We start from the raw sequence: 11,763 nt of genomic DNA, 5'->3' as shown, positions 1-11,763 counted from the left end.
CTCTGACAATGTGTGTCCATGGGCCCATTTTCCTCCTGTTATATATATAAAAATACTTTTAGTTGAAATATAGCCATACGTACCTGTAAATAAATAAATACAAAAGACTGAGGCTACATAAATTAGGATTTATCTTTAAGATCTAGAGACTAAATCAATGGCTTTGTTTCCTTAAACATTAATAATTATTATTACATGCCATGACATTGATGATTGGCTATAAACACAATACAATGAGTTCTTGTTGTTTCGGTTTTTGTTCCTAAATATAGAACAAAATACATGTTATAGATCATTAAACTCACCACATCTCCCGCAAACTTCATAATTGAAAATGATATTCAATGTTGGATATATGCCAGAATACAATTGTTAACGTGAGTTTGAACGGTTTATTTAAACTGATATTTGACATAAGACAATTCTAGATTATAAAAAAAAAACGTCCTAATAATAAATACTAATAAATTATTTATTTACAAACTATACGTTCAGATTGATTAATTATAAAAAAAGCAAAATCAGCCATCTATATATGTATACATATACAGGGTGGCCAAAAAGTCGTGGATCAAACGCAAATAGGGGATAGATGAGGTCATCAGCGGCAAAAAATTGTTCTACGGGAGGTCTCTAAGGTCAACCCCTGCAGAGTTATGATTTATTTTTGTTTTTATATGAAAATTGACTTTTTTTTACTAATTCTTATTAAAATTCGAAAAAATCTACATCCTGTATCTTTTTCATAATATCTACTAGATTGGTACTGATGAGTTCTTGCGTTAGACATACTATTTATAGTTGTTTATTGAGTGTATTGAAGATAATATTAAGTTATACGATATAAATGGTTTTCAAATCAAAACTTTTTGTTTATTTCGAACCCCACTGTGAAAAAAAATTACTCTACCGAAAAGTGACCCTGTATTACAAGTTTTGGCGCATTTAATATGGATTCTGAAAGGTATTACACATGGCCATGAGTCACTCTAATATCTTTCTAGGACGAAAAAACAACAACGATTCGGACTTATGATAGATTATTTACCTACCTGTGACCAGTACTGTGTGAATCGGACTAGATTCAAAAAATTGAAAGATGGCTGTAGGGTTACGTAGGAATTTGATTAAACGGTGCAGATTAAGTATTATGGTCAGAGTCAGGAATTTTGAGCATATTTTATTGTAAAATATTTTGTTTCCTACAAACAACCATTGAGAAATAATTGTTTTAATACAATTATTATTTCACAATCGTTGTTTGTAATTCTTCCTAGAAAGATATTAGAGCGACTCATGACCACGTGTAATACCTTTTCAGAATCCCTATTAAATGCGCCAAAACTTGTAGTACAGGGACACTTTTCGGTGGAGTAATTTTTTTTCACAGTTGGGTCCAAAGTAAAGAAAAATGTATGATGTGAAAAAATGTTTATATCGTATCACTTAATATTATCTTGAATACACTCAATAAACAACTATAAATAGTATGCCTAACGCAAGAACTCATCAGTAATAATCTAGTGGATATTATGAGAAACATACAGGATGTAGATATTTTCGAATTTTAAGAAGAATTAGTAAAAAAAAGTCAATTTTCATATAAAAACCAAAATAAATCATAACTCTGCAGGGGTTGACCTGAGAGACCTCCCGTAGAACAATTTTTTGCCGCTGATGACCTTATCTATCCCCTATTTGCGTTTGATCCACGACTTTTTGGCCACCCTGTATATATTGTTTATTAACTTCACTTTTTTTAATCAACTATTAATTACTTAAGATGTCATGTGGAACATGGTGTACTGGTTGCAGCTCCTTACTAACATTGTGTAAAACAAACAACTTGGCGATTAAAAAGAGTGGCGGAGAGTTCATTGCCAGTTCTTCACTTCCGTTCTACGTCCTTGATTTGAGAACTGGCAAATGTAAAACTAGAAAGATTTTAATATATATTTCTTTTTGACGTTCATAATTGTACATTGTGTTACCTAAATGAATAAATGATTTCTAATTAAATAATAGGCGTGCAAATGTTATATTAATTATCATAATGTCATACAGATCAGTTAAGTTAATTATAATTGTTGTCTAAATACTCTCCCTATATAGACGCCTTGCTTTTAAAAATGTAATCACCTTCCCTTGAAAGCATTACACAGTAGTAATATATAACTTCTGGGAACTTCGTCATGTATTAATTTTAATATAATATTCATTGTCGTTTATCGATGGGAAATCCATTTACAGACCACCACGGGGTAAGCAGTGACGTGAGGTGTGGGTGTCAGGGCCTTAAGTGCAGAAGCCCCTATCAAACTAATCATATCGGTCCCTAGATTGCGCTGCTGAAAGCCTGTTTACAGCGAAGAACCGTATGTATAGAGGTCATGCGTCCCCTTACTATGTAGATTTTCCTTTATATATGCGTTATTGATATATGACACGCAGGGGCTGGTCACCTGCTTGGCTATAAAAAAAGTGCGTGCGTACAAAGTACACGTGTCAGAAATGAAACTTCTTTGGCAAACAAATTTTTAACTCTTATTCATATTTATACAAATCTAAAAATTTAGATTTCCGAGATTTAGAGGGAGGAAAAAAAGAGATGTGTTAGGAATTTAATGAATATAATTGTCATCAAAATATTAAGTGTCGAAAATTAATACAAATTTTAAATTTATTTCTTCATAATAAAAACACGTGGCATTTTAATTTACGATTCCTTATTTGAGATTTCAATAAATTATTTCTTAGCATAAAATCTAAAATACTCATATTTCATAAATTCTCTTAAAGAAATTTTAATTTTAAAAATAGAATTTCTATAGGGTAATATACCATTCTAACTCTCTCGCAATCGGTCTCAATCGCTCTCTCCCTTTCGACAAAAACGCTGCACATCTTCGTGATGTTCCGTTAAAATTTTACCCTCATGCACCTAAAGAAGTTTCACTTCAAAAATATTCAAAATAACACTTACAAATATTAAAATAAAATGAATTAAACCTGTAAAATATATCCCGATAAAACTGTATTAATAGTGAAACGTTTTCTGTGATATTATTTATTTTAACTGTTATCCGCTAATCAAACACTTCATCCGCATAGTACGTTTATTAAACTAGCACTGATTAGCGCCTCAATCATCCAAGTAGCATTATTAATTTAATGAGAAATTATTTATGATTATTTTATAGGCTTTTGGACAGAAAGTTCAACCCATGTGGTTAAATTTTACTAACATCGGGGATCACGTATCCCCTTATACAGATGACATGGTCAAAGACGGTGACCGAATGAACTGGCAAAAAAGGACAAAGAAACAAGGGCAGACCAAAAGAGCGATGGGCTGACGAGATTGAAAGGAGACCTGGCAAAAATTTGATGATGACTGCAAAAAATTAAATAGGGTGGTATAAGTTGGAGGCCGCATCTTAATATAATGCTATATATATATATATATTTCTTATCGTTGTTATATGTAAAATAAGACGTGGTGCGTGGTACGTGAGATAAAGGCTTATTTTTATTGATTACTTGAATTTTGAAGTCTAACGAAACACCATAAATCCGAGCTCCTTCAACTTATCATACAAGGCAAAGTGGCAGGTAGAAAGAGACTTAGCCGCAGACGCACGTCATGGTTGAAAAACCTTAGACAATGGTTTGGTCAAAGCACCAAATCAGTTTAGAAGAGCGGCATGCAAAATTAAACTAGCCACGATGATCGCCAACCTTTGCAAGGAGATGGCACTATAAGAAGAAGATTCAGAATAACAATAGGTTTAGGTTGCTATTGGGTTTGCCGAGGTTCTGCAATACGTCAGGTGTGCCAAGACCCGCCCGCACTGATGGTTACAAGAAAGAGTGGCACTTTTCCAAATGGTATCATTTGGAAAAGTGCCACTCTTTCTTGATGAATTGTGTTAGGCATAGCACCCATGGTGTGTTGGTTGGGTCTTTGCTGATAGAGGACAAATCTTTGTTTTTAATTTATTTTATTACTTAAGATGACATGTGGAACATGGTGTAATGGTTGCAGCTCCTTACAAACTTTGTTTGGCGTTAAAAAACTTGGCGATTAAAAAGAGTGGCGGAGAGTTTATTGTAAGTTCTTCTCTTCCTTTCTACGCCCTTGATTTGAGAACTGGCAGTAAATGTAAAATTAGAAGCATTTATATTATTGACGTTCATAAGTGTACATTGTGTCACCTATATGAATAAATGATTTCTGACTTTAAAGTATAAAGGTTTAATTGTTATGTGGAAATTATTATGTCAAGTAACGTTAGTATGTCAAATGGAAGAGAGCTAGTGCACTTTCTTTTTTTAACTAAACATCCTCTTTTATTATATTTTTCTAAAAAATTATAAAAATATTATATTCTTCTAAAAAAAACAATAAATACCACACAAATTTGCCTTTTCTTACTGAAACCTTACCAAAGAAGGTTTTTATATAACAACTGCGTAGACCGAACAGTATTAAGTAAAAGTAAAAAAAATATCAAAAAGTATCTTAGCTCCCAGTAACAGCTGATGACACACGTTATTCTGTGTGTATTTCGATTTCGAGAAAAATAATTGATTGATGTAAAAATTCCAATGAATCATAGTGATTTTATTTTTTTACAACTTCATTGCACTCATAAATACAAATATTAAAACATAAATTACAGGGATAAGTGATCTTATTGCTAGATTAACAATCTTAGTTTATCCGTAAGATAACTATGTTGTATTTATATATTTTTCTTAGCCGTGATAACAATACAACACATTTTACATAAAACATTGACTTTTTCATTATGTTGTAGAGTTTAGAAGTAAATATTAGTTTAATTATATTATAACTTGTTTATACTGAAGAAAATCTAAATATACTTCCCTTTAGAGTGGAGACTTTTAGGCCGTGGGGTTCAAGTGCACAGGCGCTATTTAAAGATTTAAGTTGGCGCCTGACAGATAGTACCGGTGACCCCAGAGCTGGTGCTTTCCTCGCTCAACGAATAAGTATCGCAATAAGGAATCGCTGCCAGTGTTAAAGGTACACTGCCACAGGGACCAATCTTTTTAACTTTGTTTTAATTTTCTATTTCTTAATTTTTAATTATAATTTCAGTGTAACTTCTTTATAACGATATTCCTTATAACGAAAAATTCTCTATAAACAACACCAAAGTACAATTTGGTTGGTTTGACACAAAACCCATACATTAAAGCACTCTTTGTAACGCAACCGCTACTCTCTATAACGAAGAAATATTTTCATATATAGACATCAACAACATACTTAAGTGTATTTTTAAAAAAAATCAAATTACAAAATTAAAGTATTGAGGTGCCGAAGTTTCTAAAAAGGCACCTGAGGTCATAAACAGCCTTCTCGCCTCTGTTATTGTTAATTGCATTAACACGTGTGTCAGAATTCTTAGATAACATTGCCTGTAGGAAACTTTGTTCTCGGTTACTAAACGCACCATTGTCACACACGCACGTTGAAAACTCTCATAACGAACAAAAATGTTCGGTCCCTTGAAATTCGTTATAAAGAGATTACATTTTAATTGTGACACAGGCGGCAGGCACAGAAGGATGACCAAATTGCCTATAAAAAGCATTAAAGAAACCTATGCTTGTAGCAGCACTGGTTTATTTTTTGCTTCAAGGGAGCGCTTCACTTCATAAATTAACAAGAAATACCTCATGAAGAAATCACAATATAGTGAAAAAATTTGACGAGTTCCCTAGACGCCTATGTTTGTTAATGATAATGAAATGGTGTTATAAAATAATTGTTTGCCAAAGATTGCGTCACGATAGTAATTAATCACTGCCCCAGCGTCGGCAACATTGATTGTCAATTAAGCAACAAACACAGTGTCCGCTTACATACAAATTAACATTAGCCTATACTGAGTGTTTGAGAAGGTACAAGTGTAGTTTTATTTTTAAAATCCCTCAGAAAATTACATATTTTTTGTTCTCAAGAATGCTACAACACTTGTGTTTGACGTGAATATTTTTTAACACAAAAAAACAGAGATTAATCTTATTTTAACCAAGGCGAGGAAAAACTCTCTGGTGTATACCAACGCGTTTTGTGTTTTTATGGTATGAATAAAAAAGTTGATAATGAGTTTTTTTTTATTAAATGACTGTGTTGGCCTAGTTGAGATCGAATCATACACTAATGACTTTTTCACTTATAATACCACAAGAGCTTCAAAATTATCGGGCATTTCCCTCAAGGTTCCCTGCAAACAAATATAGTCGTCATGACGACTATATTAATTGTTTGCAACGAACCTATCGGGAAATACCCGATAATTTTGAAGCTCGTGTGGTATTCGGGGGATTATTTTTCCGACCCAAATGTCGGCCAATAGAATTGCACCATGAGACGAAATGTACAGTTAACAAATAAGAATTTCATAATGAATAAAACAACTACTTAATACTTTTCTTGAAGCAACGACCAGAGAAAATTTTCACAAAAAATTATCAGTATAATACCATGTAGGTTGTACCACGTGACGTCGAATGGTGCAATTCTATTGGCCGATATTTGGGTCGGAAAAATAATCAATGAAAACATCAAGAAACCGGCACGCACCTATATATCTATATAATCTACATCAGTTACGTACTTTTATTATACTATTAGAAAAAATCAATAAATTTAATAAAATATACCACGAAAGACAAAAAGGTTGTATATAACAAAAACGCCACTCAATGTATTTAAATGGAAATCCGTCGTTATTCATATTTATTATCGGAAAACCGATAAAACTTAGATTCATTTCGATTCGATATTCTAATCATTAGGGCTTGGTCGTTTTAGTCTACTGTATTGCCCGGCTTCGTTTGGAATCACAATTAATATTATTTTAATTTAGAATTAATAATAATAAATCGTTTATTCCAACGAAAGTGGTACATTCAGATTGATTAATTTTAAAAAACCTTACAATCAGCCATTTAGAAGACTTGCAAATGTCAAGTTAATTATAATAATGTCATTATAATAAGAACAGTTCAGTAATTTATAATTGTTGTCAAACTTATGGCCTAAATATTCTCCCACGCCATAAAGGCATCTTGCCTTTCAAATTTAATTTACTTTATTTTCATATCCTTAAAACGAAACATTATCAAAATTATGTATCTAGTATAGAAAAGCGCTCTACCTATAGCTCGTAGCAAGAATGATATTGTTTAGACATTATCGCTGCTAAAATATACCATAAGAATTGCATTGAAATTAGTAAGTTTTTGAAGGACTAAATACTATCAGGTCAGTTTATATTATAGACCATAATATGAAAATAAACAAGACTGGAGCCAAATTTGTTTTTGATAACACCGTAAAGGATGTTGTAAAAGTGTACTTATCGCTTTACGACGATATAATATTTAACGACTGCTTAAATCATTCAGTGTATATTATTGCGCTAAATTATGTTCAAAACAAATTGAGATTTAACCGTTGATCACAGTGGAGTTAACTAATATTTTGTGATTTATTTTAAAAAACCTTTTTTTAATCAGCACTACTGGCTTAGCTTTTAGAGTACTATGAGTATTTTGTATTGGGCAGCATACAAAGCTGACAAAGATGGATGCATAATAATATGATCGGGAAGAAAATAATAGATAAATAAACAATACATCATTAAAACGAATAACTAAGGAAGCAGATGTCACAATTAAAATAAATAGTGGAAATGAGTGGGGCACATGACAAGAGGAACAGAAAAGTGGAGTAAGAAAGTATTAAACTGGTGCCCAGGGTACAATAAACGCAAAAGAGGAAGACAACTTAAAAGGTGGATAGACCACATTAAAGAAACAGCAGGTGGTACATGGCAGAGAGTGGCACAGTCGACGGAGCATGCTCCGACCTGAAACCTGTGAATGCTGGTGTCCCACAAGGCTGTGTCCTATCCCCGACCCTGTTTATTCTGCATATCAATGATATGTTGCAGCTTAGCAACATTCATTGCTATGCGGACGACAGCACTGGGGATACTTTTTACACTGGCCGGGCAGGTATTTCTCGGGCTGTTGTCGATGAGTACCGGAACAAACTTGTGTCTGAAGTCGAAACTCTTCTACGTGGAGTCTCGGACTGGGGTAGACTAAATCTAGTCCAATTTAACCCCAAGAAGACACAAGTATGCGCGTTTTCCGCTAAAAAAAACTCCCTTTGTCGCTACTCCCCTCTTTGAAGACACTCTCCTTAAAGCCTCAGCTAGCATCGGAATACTGTAGTACGGGAGGTAGCAACGTTTTCGAGAAAGAATTTCAGGTCAGCTGATTTTGTGATATGTCTTCCTTCTTGCACTTCCGGTTAGAGTCTGGGCAATCTGGCTGGCGGTAGCGGTTGCGTTCATTAGTGCGCATCCTATCTGTCCAGGTAATAATCCTGGATTTTAAAAGCATTTTAAGAAGCGTAATTTTTAATTTTTCGTTTTTAAATACGTCTACCTGACATACTTTTTTTATTGCCAGACATTTTTCACGTTGCTAACTATGTGCCAGACGCGATTTTAAGTTTTATTTTTATGAAAATTTCAAAGCATTTTAGAATGTCTGTAATTTTAATATTATGTTATTTAAATATAAGGAAAACTGAAAATGAATTTGCCAGACATTAATTCGGTTGTTAAGTCTTGAATTAAAATGATAAAGTTTTGCAGTATGATGAAGCATTGCATTTTAAGAAGCGTAATTTTTAATTTTTCGTTTTTAAATACGTCTACCTGACATACTTTTTTTATTGCCAGACATTTTTCACGTTGCTAACTATGTGCCAGACGCGATTTTAAGTTTTATTTTTATGAGAATTTCAAAGCATTTTAGAATGTCTGTAATTTTAATATTATGTTATTTAAATATAAGGAAAACTGAAAATGAATTTGCCAGACATTAATTCGGTTGTTAAGTCTTGAATTAAAATGATAAAGTTTTGCAGTATGATGAAGCATTGCATTTTAAGAAGCGTAATTTTTGATTTTTCCTTTTTAAATACGTCTACCTGACATACTTCTTTTATTGCCAGACATTTTTCACGTTGCTAACTATGTGCCAGACGCGATTTTAAGTTTTATTTTTATGAAAATTTCAAAGCATTTTAGAATGTCTGTAATTTTAATATTATGTTATTTAAATATAAGGAAAACTGAAAATGAATTTGCCAGACATTAATTCGGTTGTTAAGTCTTGAATTAAAATGATAAAGTATTGCAGTATGATGAAGCATTGCATTTTAAGAAGCGTAATTTTTGATTTTTCCTTTTTAAATACGTCTACCTGACATACTTTTTTTATTGCCAGACATTTTTCACGTTGCTAACTATGTGCCAGACGCGATTTTAAGTTTTATTTTTATAAAAATTTCAAAGCATTTTAGAATGTCTGTAATTTTAATATTATGTTATTTAAATATAAGGAAAACTGAAAATGAATTTGCCAGACATTAATTCGGTTGTTAAGTCTTGAATTAAAATGATAAAGTATTGCAGTATGATGAAGCATTGCATTTTAAGAAGCGTAATTTTTGATTTTTCCTTTTTAAATACGTCTACCTGACATACTTTTTTTATTGCCAGACATTTTTCCCATTGTTAACTATGTGCCAGACGCGATTTTAAGTTTTTTTTTATAAAAATTTCAAAGCATTTTAGAATGTCTGTAATTTTAATATTATGTTATTTAAATATAAGAAAAACTGAAAATGAATTTGCCAGACATTAATTCGATTGTTAAGTCTTGAATTAAAATGATAAAGTATTGCAGTATGATGAAGCATTGCATTTTAAGAAGCGTAATTTTTGATTTTTCCTTTTTAAATACGTCTACCTGACATACTTTTTTTATTGCCAGACATTTTTCACGTTGCTAACTATGTGCCAGACGCGATTTTAAGTTTTATTTTTATAAAAATTTCTAAGCATTGTAGAATGTCTGTAATTTTAATATTATGTTATTTAAATATAAGGAAAACTGAAAATGAATTTGCCAGACATTAATTCGGTTGTTAAGTCTTGAATTAAAATGATAAATTATTGCAGTATGATGAAGCATTGCATTTTAAGAAGCGTAATTTTAAATTTTTAAATTTAAATACGTCTACCTGACATACTTTTTTTATTGCCAGACATTTTTCACGTTGCTAACTATGTGCCAGACGCGATTTTAAGTTTTATTTTTATAAAAATTTCAAAGCATTTTAGAATGTCTGTAATTTTAATATTATGTTATTTAAATATAAGGAAAACTGAAAATGAATTTGCCAGACATTAATTCGGTTGTTAAGTCTTGAATTAAAATGATAAAGTATTGCAGTATGATGAAGCATTGCATTTTAAGAAGCGTAATTTTTGATTTTTCCTTTCACGCGTTTTCATTTTTCAATAAAACTTAAAATCGCGTCTGGCACATAGTTAGCAACGTGAAAAATGTCTGGCAATAAAAAAAGTATGTCAGGTAGACGTATTTAAAAAGGAAAAATCAAAAATTACGCTTCTTAAAATGCAATGCTTCATCATACTGCAAAACTTTATCATTTTAATTCAAGACTTAACAACCGAATTAATGTCTGGCAAATTCATTTTCAGTTTTCCTTATATTTAAATAACATAATATTAAAATTACAGACATTCTAAAATGCTTTGAAATTTTTATAAAAATAAAACTTAAAATCGCGTCTGGCACATAGTTAGCAACGTGAAAAATGTCTGGCAATAAAAAAAGTATGTCACCACTATGTGGAACCAGCTGCCCACAGAAGTATTTCCGAACCAATTCGACTTAGGGTCCTTCAAGAAAAGAGCGTACCAATTCCTGAAAGGCCGGCAACGCACTTGCGAGCCTTCTGGCATTGTGAGTGTCCATGGGCGGCGGTATCACTTAACATCAGGTGAGCCTCCTGCCCGTTTGCCTCCTTTTTTCTATTACATAAAAAAAAAAAAAAAAAAAGAAACAGTGCAGACAGAAATGGCGGGATTCGGAGGAGGCCTTCGCTAAAAAAGGGCACAAACAAAGGGTAAATCATTGTGGAAATAAATATGGACTATGTAACTCAAAGATAATGTCTTCCATTAGTGAAATAATTTTGGAAATGTTTTAGTTGTTATTGAGATTACTCGCCACAAACACAATTATTTGTTGGTATTGTCTTGTGTTTTAACGCTTCATTGAACATAGAAAATTTCTGCCTGTACATGGGGCAGAAATTATCTGTGTCTGGGACAACCACTTTTAAGTAATTCATTTCAGGAACGATCAGTATGTGTCTTCAACAACCTTCAAATCCCGACGAAACTGTTTCAATTGAGGGCACTGGTGGCTGACCTTATAAAGTCAGAACGTGATCAAAAGTATCTTTCTTACAAATAATTGTAATATCTTAAATTGAAAATCTATATATAAATGAAATGCTGTTCGTTTGACTCGCTTAAACTCAAGAATGTCTGGACGAATTTGGCTATTTATGATCTTGGAATATCGTTGAAGTTCAGAGAAGTTCCCAATAAATACTATTCCTAGCTGGGAAATATTTGACGTCCTTTGTCTATTTAGAAATAAAAATTTGTTCTTTGATTGTCAAATATTTATAGATGTCTTCAGAAGTTCGTGTTTCATTGCTGTCAGATCTCTTTGGTTTGTTTAAAAAATGTTGTATTATATTTGACAAAAATACATGTTGGGGATACGAAGTTCACCGGGGAACTAGTATAAATAAAACAATGC

This window comes from Pieris napi, chromosome 4, assembly GCF_905475465.1.
Source record: "Pieris napi chromosome 4, ilPieNapi1.2, whole genome shotgun sequence".
NCBI lineage: Eukaryota > Metazoa > Arthropoda > Insecta > Lepidoptera > Pieridae > Pieris > Pieris napi.
This window is presented reverse-complemented; position numbering follows the sequence as displayed.